Source organism: Peromyscus californicus, unplaced genomic scaffold (assembly GCF_007827085.1).
Source record: "Peromyscus californicus insignis strain IS unplaced genomic scaffold, ASM782708v3 Scaffold_6__1_contigs__length_162567912, whole genome shotgun sequence".
NCBI classification, from domain to species: Eukaryota; Metazoa; Chordata; class Mammalia; order Rodentia; family Cricetidae; genus Peromyscus; species Peromyscus californicus.
In genome coordinates this window covers 124,992,231-125,014,171 of record NW_026294584.1, presented here as the reverse complement: position 1 = coordinate 125,014,171, position 21,941 = coordinate 124,992,231, and positions in this window count along the sequence as shown.

Genomic DNA, 21,941 nt, shown 5'->3' with positions numbered 1-21,941 from the left:
TCTCTGTAGACCAGGCTGGCCTTGAACTCACAGAAATCTGCCTACCTCTGCCTCCCAAGTGCTTGGATTAAAGGCACACATTATCACTGCACAGCTGGTTCTCACACTCTTAATGGGCTTATTTCCCACTCAGTTTTAATTCTGGAATATTTAACTGTAGTTGGAAGATTTCCTGTGTCCTGTCTGGCCCATGGTCATGACAAATCTCTCACCCACAGTCCTGCAGCCTTTTATAAAATAATCACACAAAGGCTTAATATTATTTATAACTGCTTGGCCATTAGTTCAGGCTTATTACTGACTAGCTCTTACACTTAAATTAATCCATAATACTTATTTATGTTTAGCTACGTGGGTTGGCACCTTTTCTCAGTTTTGTTTTGTCATCTTGCTTCCTCTGTGTCTGGCTGGTGACTCCTGACTCAGCCTTCCTCTTCCCAGAATTCTCCTCTATGCTTACACCACCTATACTTCCTGCCTGGCTACAGGCCAATCAACATTTTATTTATCAACCAATCAGAGCAACACATATTCACAGCATACAGAACAATATCCCATAGCATTTAACCATGCATCCCAACCAGAAGATAAGCCTGGATTATCTGAGTGCAGGCTGCATTCAGACTGCAGTGTTCTGCTGTGTTTTTTTCTGGTTAACAGAATAGACATGCATCCCAATGAAATCTTTACCATGCCTCTGAAATTGAAAAAGTCTCTCTATAGTATGTATCCTCTGATGTTGCATGAATCTTAATTAGTCTGAATGAAAACCCAGAGCCAGATATTATGGTAAATGCTGAAAGATAAGAGGAAACAATCCACAACCAACTCTCACCTCACTAAATCCTCAGTCCATCCTATTTCCACAAATCCTCTGACTGAATGCCTCTGAGTCCTCAACTGAAAGGGCACTACTTCCTATCCCCTCACACCCTATATGCCTTTCTCTGCCCAGCCATTTCACTTCCTATCTCAACCTTCCTAGTGCTGGAATTAATGGCGTGTGTGCTTTCCAAAAACTGGGGTTAAAGGTGTGTGCCATCACTGCCTGGCTCTGTTTCTCTCCTAGACTGTATCAATATCATGTAGCCCAGTGTAGCATTGAACTCACAGAGATCTAGATGGATCTCTGCCTCCCGAGTGCTAGGATTAAAGGTGTGTGCCACCACTGCCTGGCCTCTATGTTTCATCTAGTGCCTGTCTCTGTACTCTAATCTTCAGGCAAATTTTATGAGAGTATAATAGAATATCACCACAATTAGGGGCTATGATATCTTCAGATGGAGAAATGTGGGACCAGAGGTACACTGATTGTTCGGTTCTACATTGCCTTGCTTTTATTGAATGAGTATGTTTTGTTAACTTGTCAGCTTAATAGTTAACAGTCAAAAATATTGGTCCTGCTTTGTTTGCAAACTTCTTCACTCTTACATTTATTAACCAAGATATCATGTCTTTCTTCTAAATGTCAGTTCAGTCACAGGTCAGGTAGAAATATCACACCAGCAGCTCACATGCTCTTATATATATGTGTCCATCTGTTTGCCCACTATTTTGTTCTTTAGGCCATCCTCAGGTGAAATATGCTCAAGGAACACTTCCATGATGCCACTCTCTTTCCCAAGCAACTTGAGTAATTCACAACTCCCTATAAACTAAAATCTGTGTTCAGGCACCTATACTTATTCTGATGTAGTCTGATACCAAGTATCTTGGGTAGTCTACCTCCCTTTTTCAACTGCTGAAAACTTATTAGGTTACTTTTATCATCATGCACTAAAAGTATACATTTTAATGTTGAATATTTGTTTATCATTGTCTAAGGCAATTTATAATGGTGTTCCTTTTAAAATATAGGACCAGAATAAAAGCAACAAGATAGCATATAAGCTTACAGTAATGAATTTACACATACATGCACACTCATCCCTATTTAAGTGTATATTTAATACAAAGCTTAAAGATTTAGAAAGACTATTTTGTTTGTGCTAGATGGTTCTTTGACTTAAATGATGAAAAATATTTCAAATTTCTACCTTAATTTCTCTTTAGGTACAGAATTCAAGTTAATGGGATCAAGCAGGTATTTTAAAGCAGAGTTCAATAAAATTTAAATTGCCTTAACATAACTTAAAAATTATATTTATCTCCCATTTCCTTGGATCAGTAAAGAATGGAGCAAAGCCAGAAATGAATCACACCATGTCAACAGATAAATAAAATAAACTGTTCTAAGGCTTCTCTCCTTTTATTTCTTCATGCCCCATTAGGATGCAACAAGAAATACATTTTCATTTTTTTTCTGGCCATTAGAGAAGAATGAGCATGGTTGAACGTGATATTTAGCTTATTTGGATTGAGCTCAGTTTAATGAGGCTGACCTTTTTCATTCCTTTTGATATTGCCTTGATTTTAAATACACAAACACAAACTTTGTTTTTCAGGAAAGGCCTTAATCATCCCTCATCCAATAGTTACCAAATATTAGGCAGATAAATGACTCTACATTGTCATCTTCACAGATGGTTTATTTCTCCAAGTTACCAGCATTAAATCTTAGTCAACTTTAATTAAAAATATAAAAATCAGCTGAAAGATAGTTATGCAAGTTAAGTTGAATAGTAAAGGCTCATTTTTGCTGAAATATGATTTTAGTTGTTGGATGAACTGGGTTGGTAAGACGTGTATGTCATATATATGGTTGATGAAAGCTACTGGAAACTCTTTTTATCATCCACTCTCCCTCCTAAAGAATCTCAGTATCTAATTATTGTCATTATGTCTTCAGTGTATAATATATTACATGAGAGATTGTAATAAAATTTAACAATAAAATATTTTCTGAAATTAATTTATGTTTTCTTTAGGAAATAGTTACACAAAATGAATAGTTGAATTAGCTTAGAAAAATGCAAGGTAATTAAAGCAATACCTTCCCTTAAATGTTCAGATTTCAGAAAGTCACAGAGAACTAAGATATTGAAAGGTAAGATCTCCAGACCAAAAAAAACAATTAAAAAAAAGCAGAAGACAAGTGATGTACAATACAGATATAGTTATTAATAAATAGGACCAGATTATAAACACAGTGATATTTATGAGGCATTATCTATATCTTGGATTCTGGCCTAAACAAAAAGGAAATAAGTAGTTTCCCACAGTGGACATAGGTGACTCAAGTCACTTCATTACTCAAATTAAAAAATAAAAATCAGCCTTCCTTGCCCCAGACCCCATCCCTGGGCACCAGCCACTCCAGGGAAGACCTGCCCAACTTGGCCCCAGGTTCTGGCCACCGGGCAGGTTCCCTGCTAGCCCCACCGGGAAGGATCCCCTTCTCCAAGACCCCTGGCAGGCCCTGCAGTCTCCACGCCCTGCCCCCATGCCCATCCGCCTGAGCCCCAAGCCTCTTCCTGAGACTTAGAGGCCGGCCCCCAGCTCCCATCTTGCTCCGGACTTCCCTTTTGGAAAACTGGTGAGTACCCTTCCTTGCCCCAGACCCCATCCCTGGGCACCAGCCACTCCAGGGAAGACCTGCCCAACTTGGCCCCAGGTTCTGGCCACCGGGCAGGTTCCCTGCTAGCCCCACCGGGAAGGATCCCCTTCTCCAAGACCCCTGGCAGACCCTGCAGTCTCCATGCCCTGCCCCCACTCCCATCCCCCTGAGACCCAAGCCTCTTCCTGAGACTTAGAGGCTGGCCCCCAGCTCCCATCTTGCTCCGGACTTCCCTTTTGGAAAACTGGTGAGTGCCCTTCCTTGCCCCGGACCCCATCCCTGGGCACCAGCCACTCCAGGGAAGACCTGCCCAACTTGACCCCAGGTTCTGGACACCGGGCAGGTTCCCTGCTAGCCCCACCGGGAAGGATCCCCTTCTCCAAGACCCCTGGCAGGCCCTGCAGTCTCCACGCCCTGCCCCCACGCCCATCCGCCTGAGCCCCAAGCCTCTTCCTGAGACTTAGAGGCCGGCCCCCAGCTCCCATCTTGCTCCGGACTTCCCTTTTGGAAAACTGGTGAGTACCCTTCCTTGCCCCAGACCCCATCCCTGGGCACCAGCCACTCCAGGGAAGACCTGCCCAACTTGGCCCCAGGTTCTGGCCACCGGGCAGGTTCCCTGCTAGCCCCACCGGGAAGGATCCCCTTCTCCAAGACCCCTAGCAGGCCCTGCAGTCTCCACGCCCTGCCCCCACGCCCATCCCCCTGAGCCCCAAGCCTCTTCCTGAGACTTAGAGGCCGGCCCCCAGCTCCCATCTTGCTCCGGACTTCCCTCTTGGAAAACTGGTGAGTACCCTTCCTTGCCCCAGACCCCATCTCTGGGCACCAGCCACTCCAGGGAAGACCTGCCCAACTTGGCCCCAGGTTCTGGCCACCGGGCAGGTTCCCTGCTAGCCCCACCGGGAAGGATCCCCTTCTCCAAGACCCCTGGCAGACCCTGCAGTCTCCACGCCCTGCCCCCACTCCCATCCCCCTGAGCCCCAAGCCTCTTCCTGAGACTTAGAGGCCGGCCCCCAGCTCCCATCTTGCTCCGGACTTCCCTTTTGGAAAACTGGTGAGTGCCCTTCCTTGCCCCGGACCCCATCCCTGGACACCAGCCACTCCAGGGAAGACCTGCCCAACTTGGCCCCAGGTTCTGGCCACCGGGCAGGTTCCCTGCTAGCCCCACCGGGAAGGATCCCCTTCTCCAAGACCCCTGGCAGGCCCTGCAGTCTCCACGCCCTGCCCCCACGCCCATCCGCCTGAGCCCCAAGCCTCTTCCTGAGACTTAGAGGCCGGCCCCCAGCTCCCATCTTGCTCCAGACTTCCCTTTTGGAAAACTGGTGAGTACCCTTCCTTGCCCCAGACCCCATCCCTGGGCACCAGCCACTCCAGGGAAGACCTGCCCAACTTGGCCCCAGGTTCTGGCCACCGGGCAGGTTCCCTGCTAGCCCCACCGGGAAGGATCCCCTTCTCCAAGACCCCTGGCAGGCCCTGCAGTCTCCACGCCCTGCCCCCACGCCCATCCGCCTGAGCCCCAAGCCTCTTCCTGAGACTTAGAGGCCGGCCCCCAGCTCCCATCTTGCTCCGGACTTCCCTTTTGGAACACTGGTCTGTCTGAACCAAGTGTGGGGATAAGGCCAGTAACGAACCACAAGGAGATGGGCAGACGTCAAGGCAGAAACATATACAACAAAATGAATAGCAATACAGCATCACCAGGCCCTAGCCCTCCTCCAACACCTAGACCTGAACATCAGAAATTGGAAGAAGCAGAAGAAAACAGCCTTATGAATGACATCATGAAGAAGCTAGAGGCTTGTGTAGAGGAAAAGACAAAAAAATGTGAAGAACGCTGTAAACAACTAGAGGAAAGGGCAAACAAATTAGAAGAAATCAATAAAGTCCTGGAAGAAAACAATAAAATACTGAGAGAAAATCAAGAAAAATCAATGAAACAAATGAAGGAAACAGTCCAAGACCTGAAAAGGGAAATAGAAAAAATGAAGAAGACACAAACAGAGGGAATGCTGGAAATAGAAAATCTGAGAAAACGATTGGGAACTTCAGATGCAAGTATAATCAACAGAATGCAAGAGATGGAAGAGAGGATCTCTAGCGTTGAAGATACAGTAGAAGAAATACATTCATCAGTCAAAGAAAACACTAAAGCCAACAAAGTCATGAACCAAAATGTCCAAGAAATTTGGGACACCATGAAAAGACCAAACCTAAGAATAATAGGGGTCGAAGAAGGAGAAGAATACCAACTCAAGGGCACAGAAAATATATTCAACAAGATCATAGAAGAAAACTTTCCCAACTTAAAGAAGGAAATGCCTATGAAGATACAAGAAGCTTATAGAACACCAAACAGACTAGACCCCCAAAAAAAGTCCCCTCGCCACATAATAGTTAAACAACTAAACGTACAGAATAAAGAAAGAATATTAAGAGCAGCAAAGGAAAAAGGCCAAGTGACATATAAAGGCAAACCCATCAGAATAACACCCGATTTCTCAATGGAGACTTTGAAAGCCAGAAGAACCTGGACAGATGTAATGCAGACACTAAGAGACCATGGATGTCAGCCTAGACTAATATACCCAGCAAAACTTTCAATCACCATAGATGGAGTGAACAAGACATTCCATGACAAAGCCAGATTTAAACAATACTTATCCACAAACCCAGCCCTACAGAAAGCACTAGAAGGAAAATTCCAACCTAAGGAAGTCAGATACACCCTCGAAAACACAGGCAACAGATAAAGCCACAGCAGTAAACCCCAACGTATAGAAGTACCCACACATCACCACCAAAAAATAACAGGAATGAACAATCACTGGTCATTAATTTCCCTCAATATCAATGGACTTAATTCACCTATAAAAAGACATAGGCTTACAGAATGGATACGAAAGCAGGACCCATCTTTCTGCTGCATACAAGAAACACATCTCAAATTCGAAGATAGACACTACCTAAAAATAAAAGGCTGGGAAAAGACTTTCCAATCAAACGGTCTTAAGAAACAAGCGGGTGTAGCCATCCTGATATCCAGCAAAATAGACTTCAAACTAAAATCAATCAAAAGAGATCAAGAAGGGCATTACATACTCATCACAGGAAAGATCCACCAAGATGAAGTCTCAATTCTGAATATTTATGCCCCAAACACAAGGGCACCCACATATGTAAAAGAAACATTACTAAAGCTTAAATCACATATAAAACCCCACACATTAATAGTGGGAGACCTCAACACCCCACTTTCACCACTGGACAGATCTCCCAAATTGAAACTTAACAGAGAAATAAAGGACTTAACTGATGTCATGACTCAAATGGACTTAATCGATATCTACAGAACATTCCATCCTAACAAAAAAGAATATACCTTCTTCTCAGCACCCCATGGAACCTTCTCTAAAATTGACCACATACTTGGCCACAAAACAAATCTAAACAGATACAAAACAATTGGAATAACCTCCTGTGTTCTATCAGACCACCATGGTCTAAAGTTGGATTTCAACAACAACAAAAACTACAGAAAACCTGCAATCTCATGGAAACTGAATAATACCCAACTGAATCACCAATGGGTTAAGGAAGAAATAAAGAAAGAAATTAAAGACTTCCTAGAGATCAATGAAAATGAAGACACCACATATCCAAATTTATGGGACACTATGAAAGCAGTACTAAGAGGGAAATTCATAGCACTAAATGCCCACATAAATAAGTTGGAGAAATCTCACACTAGAGACTTAACAGCATACATGAAAGCTCTAGAACAAGAAGAAGCACAGTCTCCTAGGAAAAATAGACGCCAGGAAATTATCAAAGTGAGAGCTGAATTCAATAAAATAGAAACAAAGAGAACAATACAAAAAATTAATGAAACAAAGAGTTGGTTCTTTGAGAAAATCAACAAGATAGACAAGCCCTTATCCAAACTAACCAAAAGACAGAGAGAGAGCATCCAAATCAACAAAATCAGAAATGAAAAGGGGGACATAACAACAGACATTGAGGAAATCCAGAGAATCATCAGGTCATACTTCAAAAACCTCTATTCGACAAAACTGGAAAACCTAAAAGAAATGGATAACTTTCTGGATAGGTACCACATACCTAAGTTAAATCAAGACCAGATAAACTATTTAAATAGTCCAATAACCCCTAATGAAATAGAAACAGTCATTAAAAGTCTCCCAACCAAAAAAAGCCCAGGACCAGATGGTTTCAGCGCAGAATTCTACCAGATCTTCAAAGAAGAGTTAATACCAATACTCTCTAAATTGTTCCACACAATAGAAACAGAAGGAACATTACCAAACTCCTTCTACGAGGCTACAATTACCCTAATTCCTAAACCAAACAAGGATACAACAAAGAAAGAGAACTACAGACCGATCTCCCTCATGAACATTGATGCAAAAATACTCAATAAAATACTGGCAAACAGACTCCAAGAACACATCAAAACAATTATCCACCATGATCAAGTAGGATTCATTCCAGGGATGCAAGGGTGGTTCAACATACGAAAGTCCGTCAATATAATACACCATATAAACAAACTCAAAGAAAAAAACCATATGATCATCTCACTGGATGCAGGAAAGGCATTTGACAAAATCCAACACCCCTTCATGATAAAGGTATTAGAGCGATCAGGAATACAGGGAACATACCTAAACATAATAAAGGCAATTTACAGCAAGCCAACAGCCAACATCAAATTAAATGGAGAGAAACTCAAAGCAATTCCACTAAAATCAGGAACGAGGCAAGGCTGTCCACTCTCCCCATACTTATTCAATATAGTACTTGAAGTTCTAGCCAGAGCAATAAGACAACATAAGGAGATTAAGGGGATACAAATTGGAAAGGAAGAAGTCAAGCTTTCCCTATTTGCAGATGACATGATAGTATACTTGAGCGACCCCAAAGATTCCACCAAGGAACTGGTACAGCTTATAAACACCTTCAGCAACATAGCAGGATACAAGATCAACTCAAAAAAATCAGTAGCTCTCCTATATACAATGGACAAAGAAGTGGAGAAGGAAATCAGAGATACATCACCCTTTACTATAGCCACAAATGCCATAAAATACCTTGGGGTAACACTAACCAAGCAAGTGAAGGACCTATATGACAAGAACTTTAAGTCCCTGAAAAAAGAAATTGAAGAAGATGTCAGAAAATGGAAAGATCTCCCATGCTCATGGATAGGCAGGACTAACATAGTAAAAATGGCAATCTTACCAAAAGCAATCTACAGATTCAATGCAATCCCCATCAAAATACCAACACAATTCTTCACAGACCTGGAAAGAATAATACTCAAATTCATATGGAAAAATAAAAAACCCAGGATAGCCAAAGGAATCCTGTACAATAACACAACTTCTGGAGGCATCACGATCCCTGACTTCAAGCTCTACTATAGAGCTACAGTAATAAAAACAGCTTGGTACTGGCATAGAAACCGACATGTGGACCAATGGAATCGAATTGAAGACCCTGACATTAATCCGCACACCTATGAACATATAATTTTTGACAAAGAAGCCAAAAGTGCACAATGGAAAAAAGAAAGCATCTTCAACAAATGGTGCTGGCAAAACTGGATATCAACATGTAGAAGGCTGCAAATAGATCCATATCTATCACCGTGCACAAAACTTAAGTCCAAGTGGATCAAGGACCTCAACATAAATCCAGCTACTCTGAACCTGCTAGAAGAGAAAGTAGGAAGTAGTCTTGAACGCATTGGCATTGGAGACTACTTCCTAAATAGAACACCAGTAGCACAGACTCTGAGAGAAACAATCAATCAATGGGACCTTTTGAAACTGAGAAGCTTTTGTAGAGCAAAGGATACGGTCAACAAGGCAAAACGACAGCCTACAGAATGGGAAAAGATCTTCACCAACCCCACATCTGACAGAGGACTGATATCCAGAATATATAAGGAACTCAAGAAATTAGACATCAAAATGCCCAACAGTCCAATTAAGAAATGGGCTATAGAACTAAACAGAGAATTCTCAACAGAGGAAACTCAAATGGCCGAAAGACATTTAAGGAATTGCTCAACATCCCTAATCATCAGGGAAATGCAAATCAAAACAACTCTGAGATACCACCTTACGCCTGTCAGAATGGCTAAGATCAAAAACACTGAAGACACCTTATGCTGGAGAGGATGTGGAGCTAGGGGAACTCTCCTCCACTGCTGGTGGGAATGCAAGCTTGTACAACCACTTTGGAAATCAATATGGCGCTTTCTTAGAAAATTGGGAATCAATCTCCCCCAAGATCCAGCTATACCACTCTTGGGCATATACCCAAGAAATGCTCAACCACACCATAAGAGCACTTGTTCAGCTATGTTCATATCAGCATTGTTTGTAATAGCCAGAACATGGAAACAACCCAGATGCCCTTCAACTGAAGAATGGATAAACAAAATGTGGTACATATACACAATGGAATACTACTCAGCAGAAAAAAACAATGGCATCATGAGGTTTGTAGACAAATGGATGGATCTAGAAAAAATCATCCTGAGTGAGGTAACCCAGACTCAGAAAGACAAACATGGTATGTACTCACTCATAGCAGGATACTAGACATGAAACAAGGATGAATTGTCTGCTACTCACATCACCAGGGAGGCTACCCGGAAAACAGGACCCCAAGAAAGACACAGGGATTGCCCAATGACAGAGAAATGGAATGAGATCTACATGAACAGCCTGGACATGAGTGGGGGTAATGAAAGGCGAGGGTCGAGGGAAAGAGAGCTTGGGGAAGCTGGAGATCCCAGCTGGATCAACAACAGAGAGGGAGAACAAGGAATAGGAGACCACGGTAAATGAAGACCACATGAGAACAGGAAGAAGCAAAGTGCTAGAAAGGCCCACAGAAATCCACAAAGATACCCACACAACAGACTGCCGGCAATGGTCGAGAGACAGCCCGAACTGACCTACTCTGGTGATGGGATGGCCAAACACCCTAATTGTTGTGCTAGAAACCTCATCCAACTACTGAGGGATCTGGATGCCGAGATCCATGACTAGGCCCTGGGTGGATCTCTGGGAGTCCAATTAACGAGAATGAGGAGGGTTTATATGAGCGAGAATTGTTGAGACCAAGGTTGGATAAAGCACAGGGACAAATAGCCAAATGAATGGAAACACATGAACTATGAACCAATGGCTGAGGGGTCCACACTGGATCAGGCCCTCCGAATGGGTGAGACAGTTGATTGGCTTGATCTGTTTGGGAGGCATCCAGGCAGTGGGACCAGATCTTGTGCTCATTGCATGAGTTGGCTGTTTGAAACCTGGGGCCTATGCAGGATTGTTTGGCTCGGCCTGGGAGGAGGGGACTAGACCTACCTGGACTGAGTCTACCAGGTTGACCTCAGTCTGTGGGGAAGGCTTTGCCCTGGAGGAGATGGGAATGGTGGGGGGGGGGGGGCATTGGGGGGAAGGTGAGGGGGACGGGAGGGGGGAGAACAAGGGAATCCGTGACCGATATGTAGAACTGAATTGTATTGCAAAATAAATTAAAATAAATTCAAAAAAAAAATAAATAAAAATCAAATATGACAAGAGATTAGAAGATCTCTAAGAATGGCCAGAAAAAAAATTAGCTTGAAAACATTGTTTTTATACAACATTTCTTATATTATATCTATCTTGGCTTTTAAAAGACTGATTCAGGGATGTCATTCAAAAGCTACCTCTCCTATCATAAAAGTTGGTCATTTTGTTGCCCTGTCTTTTCAGCTTCTCCTTTATTGAGAAGATCATTTAACTTTCGATAGTAATCAGCTAACAAGGGTTGCAGTACCAGGTACTTGATACAGTGGGGATAAAACATGAAGAAGTACAAAGGGTAATAAGAAAAGAGAAAAAGGGGGGCTAAGTGTGAGCAAATGAGAAAGGACTGAACACAGGTACCAGACAAGAGTTTTGAAAGAGGGTATAAAGCAGATTGTTTTTCCAGTTCTAACTCAGTCACAGAATTTTTGGTTTCAGAGGTGGATAAGTACAAAAAATATATTCAAAACATAAAATGTAAAATTATTGTGAACGTTCATGGCTTCAGTTTCAAATGCTATTTCTAACTGTATATTAGTTCACTAAGTTGTATAAAACTTCCAGTCTGGCTAATTTTGGTGTGCAATGTTTTTATTTATTTGCAAGGCTTTTTTTTAATATAATAAAGTTTAACTTTATAAAGTTTAGCTAAATGTTAATTAACTAACAGCATCACAACAACTGATTCTATACTTACTATTTATATTCTATATGATCATTATCAATAAACTTAAGAAAATATCATGAAATCACATAATATGATAGAGATAAATCCTATGGCTCAGGAAATATTCTAATCAAAATTACTTTCCTGGGTATGAGATGCATATAGGGAGAAATTTAAAAGAATGAAAGAATTGAGCATGAGAACTGAGCTGAGAAAGAAAGAAGCTTGTATATAGTCTTTGAGGAAAGAGGGATGGTGATGTTTCATCACTAAACTCCCCATGGTCTTGTGTGACTGACAGGGACCTCTGGTCTTATTGCTCTCCTGAGTCAGGTTCTTCAACTATGTGTGTAAATAGAGTTTTATTAGAGCACAGCCATACATGTTTGTAAAGCTTCCATGGTTAATTTACTCACTAAATCAGTCAGAGTTGTAGAGCTTTGGTACAGACTACAATAGACCACACTTTACAGTATTTACCATCTGAACACTTGCCATCTCATATAGTAAGCACCTTAACTGCATATTCTAAACATTAGTTTTAGTGGGCTGTCTAATTTTGCAAAACTGCAGCTCCTTCATCACAAATATTATCAAGGAACTCATGAGTTAAATTTAAGACATGATTCATGAAGCAGTACAGTCATTTCAAGGTTAGGAGAAGACATTATTCAAATAACCTCTAAAGCAGATTATCAAAATATAAATCAGATAGAAATTTTGTTGTGTTACTTAAAGCTGAAAGAGGGAACCCAACCCTATCAGGCAGAATTTAGAAGCAAGTTCTGAGAGAAAAAATAAATATTTCAGAATACATCTCTACAGACAACCTTATAAAGAATTTATCCTGCATTGCCAAGGCAGCTGAAGTTGTTTATTTCTTTTATTTAAATCATTAAAAAAAACCTTTATCATGCAGAAAATTAAATTAATGAATGATCAACCCAAAAAACTACAAATTAATCACACATTTTCTCATATTTTATCTATCCAGATTTTGTGATGGAGCATGTTTACAGAATGTGCTTTTTTACAAATTTATGAGAGATTTAAATATATATACATTGCAGACATCATGGTCCATCATCCCTAAGCTGTTTAGGATAAATATGTATAATTCATAATAAAATAATTCTCCTCCATAATTAGCATTCCATTAACATATAGAAAATGACAATAACACTCACCAGCAGTTATTATGCAGTCCACATTCAAATTTAACCATTTGATTTAAAGCACTTATAAAGTTGATGTATTGAATTTGTATCCCTTGAATCTTTGTTATTCTGTGGAAAATTTTCACCAGTTTTATTTTTTCTTAATGTATTGAATTTCTGGATAGACAAAGACCATTATTTCATGAGATATTTATATTTTAAAATGTTTCATGGCCTATCTCTCTTTGTGTTTTGACCTTTCTTGTATTTCCTGAAAGTTTTTTTTTTTTATATAATATACTGACTGGGTAACTGCTCATGGGTCCAGAGCAAAAGTCCTAGAGGAAAAAGAAAAGAGAAAATGTAAGTAAGCAAGTTACACAGGAATTAATTACTACATTAATTTTGTACCTTGAAGTTCCTAACAAAAGAAAATGAGAATTTAAGTATATTTTAAAGAAGGAACTAGATTTTGTCCTATTTAAAAATATCTATTTAAAAGTACACACAATATTCCTGAAGTAGAAAAATAAAAATAAAAAATCAACCTTCTGTCACACTAATAAATTACTGATAGAAAAAAGAAAAACAGAAGATGCTAAAAATATTAGATGAAAATAGTTGTAGAACCTGCTACCTACTCAGTACCAAGGAAATGTAGACATCCCCTTCCACATTATGTAATTATTAGAAGAAGAAAATAGAGTCTTAGAATAAAAAACTGATGCACGGGTATCAGTCTATGCCCAATCACACTCATCATGACTAAGTGTAGGCAACATAGCATTATTACTGTCTGATATAATTTGGTTTAAAACATGTAGAACAGCCTAAATGCATTCACACCAAGCATTGCTGTGATTTTTTCATCAATATATTTAAGCCTTTAGACCTATCAATGACCTGTATTCTTAGTAGGGTCTGGCAAAAATCATCTCATAAAAAAAAAACACTTGATAAAAAGAGTTTTGTAGATTTTAAGTGCACTTGAAACAATTATTCATCATTCTGGTAATAATTGTAATTATTCTGTTCACAGCTGGCTAGAGAATAAATGAAGAATGTTCTAAACTGTAGAAAAAATGACTGTGAACTATATGATCTATATTCCAGGATCCACATTTCTAGGTCAAAGGGTTTTTAGCCTTATAAAACCTACTGACCTTAGCTGTCACTTTGTTTTCTTAGGGCCTCAGTTTCTCCATTGGTGAGAGAAAATTCTGTCACTTTATGCACCACAAGTCTATGACTTGACATGTACAACCCGGTGTACATAGTTTAGCAGTGATTAGGAGCATGGAACAAGGTTCCAATGGCCTGGATTCCAATTGCCAGCTAGTCACAGCTGTAACTTCTCTCTATCTTGGCCAATTTATTCAAGAGAAGGAGGCACCATAACTATACCATCTACCTCAAAAGGATGTAATAAAGATTTGTTCAGCTAGTGTGTAAAATGCTTATACAAAGTTCAAAGTGCATTGATTATAGCTCTCATACAACTTTCTTATTTAAGATCATAGCTACATTCTACTTATCATGGGGTCCCTAGTAAACCATGCTTGAGGTCTTTCTATATAATAGAATTATTAGCACAATTTTTTTGTTGTTATACTTGTTGTAATATGCATCTGACTTGTCAGTAAAATAATGTCTCAATGTCCCAAGACTACCTGTTTACAAGTGCCTCTATAATAGAGGATGGAGGCTCACTTCCAACAAGGAATGTTCAAAGTTAGTTTCTTCATTCTGAAAGGGTTCATACAACTCAATTATTGGGTTATCCACAAAGTTTCTGGATCAAACAGACTCAGCTTCACTCCCAGGTTTCATTATTTATTCTTGGCCAGATTTTTCACTCCTGAAACACAGAAACAATTCAGGGAAATGCAGTGGGCTTCTAGAACACATGAAGTCAAAGGCAAAGGCCTCTTATAAGGCATAAGTAGACTTATGGACCACAAGCCTACTTCATAGCCTGTATCAAAAAAAAAAAGAGAAAACCTTATGTATCCGTACCACCATGAAACCACAATTATCTAATGTACCACAAAGACTACATGAATGGATATGCTTGCTCTGTTTTATATAGTTATTGAAAAAGTTATTGAATTAAAGAGAATATTTGCAGGAAGTTAAATAATAGTTTGATTACGAACTGTGAAAATTTTCAGAAATGCTTAGAAGATTCATCACACTGTGATAATAGCAACCCATAATATTTTAGGTTCTTTAATAAAACAAAAACAAATTTTGAGAGTGTGATAGAAACTACAATGTATATTTATTATTCTGTACTGGCATGTGGACTCACTCTCTGGCTTGTTTTCAATGGCTGGTCTAAATCTATATCCTGATTAGATAGATTAGTGCTCTGAATTTTTTTGGAGATTAATAAATATTTAAAAAAGAACTGTCTGTTGTAGCATGCACAAGACCTTCTCAAGATCAAGTCAGACAATATCAAAGCATGGAGTGGGACATAGACATATAATTTCACCACTTTCTTTAGTGATGTTTACCTTGGTACGTTGAACATATTTTAGGGCAGGACCCACTTGCATGACTACTTGGGTAACAAGAACTGGGCTAGATAGAAGGAAAAAAAAACCTCAAAATTGAGTGATTAGGGAGGGGGTGGTGGGGAGGATGAACATGAGAGGTTGCGGAGAAGGAAGTGAGTATGTTCAAAAAATATTGTATAAAATTTTCAAAGTTGATAAAATGTTATTCTTTTAAAACATTTGGTGAAACTCATTTTTTCAATGAAATTCAGTTACCATTACTGAAGATTTCAGAGGAATATAAAGGCAGTTCCTGTTGCTTGAAGCCTTTTCTTGTGAAAATTATGTTTTTGTTGTTTTGCTTTGTTTTCCCATTCCTTCTTTTTGTTAGTTTTTTTTCTTCCCTATTATCTTACTCCAAACTAGAGTCAAATATAATCACAGAATCTTTCTTCTGTTAAACTCACTTTAAGACCTATAAATAATAAAATCACCACCGAGAAATCATTTATAGAGCTCTTTACTTATTAAAATTTCATCAGACTCCAGAATCTATATACTGTAAGGTTTAGAAGAAATTATTTCCATTCCAAAACATCTCAGAAGTACCAGACAGCCAATAAATGAGACACCTTTTCCATAAAATAGTCTCAATTACTATAACTTTTCACAAGAAGGTATTCTTTTGATGTCTCAAATATCAAAGTAGGATGTTTATGTTCATTTATATACTTGATTGTTTTGTTGTTTTGAGACAGGTTTTCTTCATGTTACCTTAGCTGTCCTGGAACTAGCTCTGTAGTCTCGGCTGGCCTCAAACTGGCAGAGATCCATCTACTTCTAACTCCTGAGTACAGGGATTAAAGGAGTGTGCCACCACTGCCAATTTCCAGTTGTATACTTTTAAGTAGTATAATATTCACAGAAAAAAGAAGGGAAAGGAGATAATATTTTAAATTAAAATAAGAGTGAATTAGTTAACTCACCCTGGGGATGTTTCAAATAGTAACCAAATGATTTTATTGTTATTATTATAATTACATGTATATTCAAAACTCCTTTTTTTACTGATAGGATCAGGACAAGATGAAAGGAGTCTTCACATTCTACTCTCCTCCCATCATTTTTCTTTCTTTATATTCCAATGTTGAGATGCAATATGTAGGTTATAATATTCCCTTCTTCATCATCCATTCCCACAAATTAGTTTGCCGTATTTACATGAGAATGTTGAGTTCTGAGTTGGAAGCTTGACATGGTTGAACAACCCAGGGACAATAGCAAATGCATAGGTGTGTATGCAGCCAACATCAGGTCCTAAATAACAGGAATCTTTGGTACTTAAGGAGCAGCAAAATCTTCCACCAGTTCTATAACATGTCTTCATGTGATGATGTTACTTCCCTATTGAATTTCCCACTGAAGAACTAAGTGAAATTGTGATGTAGTAATACACAGTTCTAAATCATTAAAAAAAAATTAAGAACAACAATAGAGATGACTCACTGTTTTTAAAAGGAAAGGCCTTGAAATCCTGGTGAGATATCTTCTATGAACATGCTTCTGCATTGTGCCTGTTTGGGACTATGATATTTCAGCACTTGGACTACATAATTCAGGGATTCCAGATGAAAATTAAGCTGGTGAGGTTTTTTTTCTGTTTTTTAAATTATAATTTAATTATAGCATTTATCCCTTTCCTTTCCTCCCTTCAACCCCCCATGTGCTCCCTTCCTCTCACTCTCCTTAAATTAATGTCCTCTTTTTAAAGAAAAGAACCTAGGTACCTGCATCTGGAAAGAAGAACAAACAAAGGAGTGGTAGGAGGCAAACAGTGAACTCACAGAAGATGAAGTTGATGGCTGTCAGAGCACCTGAAACAAGGGAAATGAGACCTTATCTATATCCTAAACCCATTTCTTTCTGTTATGTAGAAATACCACTTTGATACAAAATTAAGCATAAAGAGATGGCTCAATCATCAAAGCTGTTTCTTTTGCAAGCAAGAGGACATTATTCCAACACCCAGAACCCATATAGTGCTGCTGGGGATATGACATGTGTATGTAATCCCAATGCTGTACAAGCAGAGAAAAGGACCTACTGGTTAGTCAGTCTAGCTTAATCACTGATCTTCATCCCAATCGGAGACCCTATTTCAAAGGAAATGGATCATGTCTGTGAGGAGTGAACCCAAGTCCTTAAGACTCCTCACACATTTACATATACATGTATGTACATGTACACTAACACACGTATTTGCATGAACGCGTAAATTATAAGATCATACTGAAGATTTCTTTCATATAAAGTTGTAGAGTCTGCTTGATATTACAGGAATTCATTCTTCCACATGTTACACAAAGTTCACTTGTACTGTTGAAATGTCAGAATCAACATTCTCATGTAAGGCAAGCTAAAATTGCCATATTGACTACATACATATATAAACATACCATGGTGGCTAATTATAGAAATCTAGCTCAAATAATGACTGAGAAATTTAAATTTACACACAAGCTTGTTTTGTTTCCGGCCCATTGACTTTTCTACTAATCCCTCTGATATGCTCTGTCCTTCCACCCTGATCACATCTCTTTTGCTCAGTGCATTGTGAATCAGCAGGGTTGACATTACCATGTAGCATATTGGAAATAGACTTCACATCCCATACCAGACCTATAAATTCAGAATTTGCATTTTAACAAGACCTCTAGATAACCCCTATATAAAAATCTGAAGAACATGAAATAACACTCTCTAATTCCTCAGGGAAAGGATAAGGCCAATGAAGATAACTAGTATGTTGGCTACTCTCAGTCTTACCAGCAAACTGAATAAAAAGAATTGCTAGTTTCCTGTACATACAGAAAAAAATAGTAATTTTGAGTGAACAATGGCTCACTGGGCATATTTTTATTTCTACCAAAACACAGCTTAAAAATGAACCACTTACATAGTTTTTTTTAAAACAAACACATCAATTGGAGGAACTGCAGGAATTGCACTTTAAAAATATTTCTCACCTGCAGATAGATTTGTTTCTGTGCAGTAAAACATGTGTGGATAAATATTCATTTTGTTTCTCTTAGCACAAAGCTGTTGAAACTCTAAATATGGTTGTCTTCATTATTTTTTCTATTGCTGTGACAAAACACTGTGACCAAAGCAACTTATAAAAGAAAGCATTAAATTTGGCTTACAGTTTCAGAGAGTTTATAATGGTGGAGCAAATCCATGGAGGCAGGAAAAGCTGAAATTTCATACCTTGATGCACAAGGAGGAAGCAGAGAGAGGGATACTGGGGATGGTAAGAATTCGAAGCAGTCCCAAGTGACATAGCTCTCCAACAAGACCACACCTCCAAATCCTTCCCAAGCAGTTCCACCAACTGAAAACCAAGTATTCCATCATATGGCTCTATATGGACCACTCTCATTCAACCCACCATAGTGGTCTTAGACAACTAGATATCAAGATCATGGTGTAGCTAAACAATGGCAAACTATGCAGATATGTGAAACCCTGAGACCTTATACAATACCTTGTATCAGGAATCTTAAAAATTCTTATTAATAAAATCAAACCTGAGCCAGGTATTGGGGTGAATTGGAAGATCAGAGAACCAGAACAAGCCACAGCTATCTCACCTCGCCGGATCCTCAGCTGGTCTTGTTTCCTCAGGCTGGAAGCCTCTGTGTCCTCATATCCGAATGGCTCTCAGCTGAATTGCTGCTAGAATCCTGAAAGCTTAACCAGCCAAATGCCTTTAGTTTCTGGTCCTCACGCCTTATATACCTTTCTGCTTTCTACCACCACTCCCTGGAATTAAAGGCTTGCTTTCTGGGATTAAAGGCGTGAGTCACCATGCTTAGCTGTATCCTTGAACACATGGATTTCTGCCTCTGGAATGCTAGGCATGTGCTACCACTTCCATCTACCATGGAAGTAGATGAAAAAATTCCTCATAAACTATAATATGCTTTGTAAAATTAAGTCTGTACTATTGAGCCTGGATGTTTAATGTTTTGATATTCTCTAATTTGAGACACATCAAGCATTAATGACCTCCATTACCATTCCTTTATCATAGACCCTGCCTTGTGGCAGTAAATGAGGTTTCTTAACTCACAAATTTTCACAAGACTATGTCTCTGAATTTCCAGAGATATGACAAACTCCTTTGCATTGCAGACTCAACAGTGCTCTGGCCCATCAAAATTCTAGCTTTTCTTCAATTAATTTTTACAATACTCTACATGCTCCAATCCAAATGATTTATTTTCCCTTTCTCCAAAAATTTCTCCATTTTTCTGACTTCAGATCACTAAGAATTGGTTCATGCCAAAAGGGGAGAAATCAAATAATTCTTATTTTTCAAATGTAATATGTCTGAAATTTTAGTGTGTAAAATAGTGGGTTATGATGGTCATGATGTAATACTTCTGCCTCCCTTATATAGGTGAGGGCAAGAGGTAGGGAGAACTGACCTGGGATATAAATAAATGCTTCAAATTCTACCTTCTACTTGTAATGTGGGGATGTCAACTATCAAAATGAAAGTTTGCCCTTTTCTTGCTCAATTGCCCACCTTCTATTTCTTTCTCAAAAAATTCTCTGAGAATGATTTCAAATGCAATTTCTTTTAAGACGCCAGTTCTGATTATTTCAATTTGATGTAATTTAGACCTCAGATTCACTCCTATATACTCCACCTATCTTATGTGATGTCAGGTACTATGTTATTTGAAATTGGGTGATCATTTGTTCTTTACAATGGTGTATGTTCATTCCCTGAAAACAAGACTGTCTTTTTGTGTTTATATCTATGAAATGATTTCATATTTGGTAGGCATTCAAAAACATTATTTCAAAATGCATTTAACATCCTGCAATGAACAATCTCTCCCAAGTCTACTTCAACTTTTGTAATAAGTTCAGTCTAAGCAAAGAGCCATTGGCTATTGAAGGAACAGCAGTGAATCAACTAAGACAATGCCTCTAAGGAATTCTAGCTCCCACTGGGATTTTATGTCCTGAAGCTACTTAGTTAGCTTTCTATTGCTGTGATAAAACACCATAGCTTTCCCTTTATGATTTGCTCAGCCTGTTTTCTTATACCATATCAGCCAGGACCTCCTATCCAGGGAATTTTCAGCCCCCAGTGATCTGGGCTTTATCACAGCAATCATTAATCAAGAAAATACCCCACAAGCTTGCCTGCACACAGATATTATGTAGACATTTTCTCAACTGAGTGTCCTACTTTGAAAATGACTGGAACTTGTGTTAACTTGACCTTAACTACACAACCCAGCAACCTTATTAGCCAGATTTGTCAAAACAATTTTTAAAAGGGCACGATTTATATAAACTTAAGATACACTACTTTCTAACCATGAAGCTAGCAAACTAGAAAGTTCTTTGCAAACAACTTTTTTTTTTAGTGGGAGTGTCTTGTTTGGCTTGTACTTATTTAAAAATCTATTCCCCTTGCATACACATATCTATTTAAAAATCCAAGTGCTTAGACATTTTAAGACAACAACTAAGGATATCTTTTCATTTCCTAGGAGGGGAAAATTACAGTGACATTAATAACTAATGACTGCATCAAAAATTGATTTATGACAAATTAATATGAAAGTCAAATTTAGAGTCATTTAGTGTGCCTATGAGAGTTGAAGGAGAATGAAAGCCAAAACATGCTGAAATTTGAAGCAAAATTACAATTTATTTGTAATATACAACTTTCTTTTGAAATCATTTTGGTGAATTATGCTTAAACACACAAAAATACTTGTTGATAATTTTTCTAGTGTTAAGAGTGAGTCATCTTCAAGAAATTTTCACATTAAATATCTCTGAAGAGGCCTCTGAAGTCTTTCCAGATCTGGGGTACAGTTGGATAAGCTGACTCCAGATAATCTTAACAGACCAATAGAGATGCAAAAGACCAATCTCCAGCAAGCAGCTGCCAAAACCTTCACTGATGGTGAACTGTACATCAAGCCCTTATTTCAAGATTTATTTTACTTTAAGATTTATCTCCACACTGTCTCACACATCCATAAGCTATTTCCTGACTTACTGGTGGGCTTACATCCTTCCTCTCTACATCAGAACCACAAACAGTAAAAATCAGTTCTAGCTAACTCCAGCAATATATTTTAAGGAAAACAGCATGAGAATGGAGTACCTGCAACATCTAGGAAGCTGAATCAAACACATGGTCTTCCTGAGAATGCCACTGGCTTGAGGATATAAAGGACTCTGCAAAGACCCCTGTGTTAAAGGCACAGAGTCTGTTTTACTAGAAGATGAGGGAGGGCATCATGAGTTCTTTGAATCCTCTGTGGATAGATTCACAACTGATTAGCCTACTAGGAAGGGGCAGGAACTGAGGAAGCTGGGTCTTCTTTGAAGAGGCAGTTTACTGTAGGTTGTCTTTGAAAAACATGTCTTATCCTCAGACACCTTCTTTCATTCTCTATTTGAATTTTGGCTACCTGA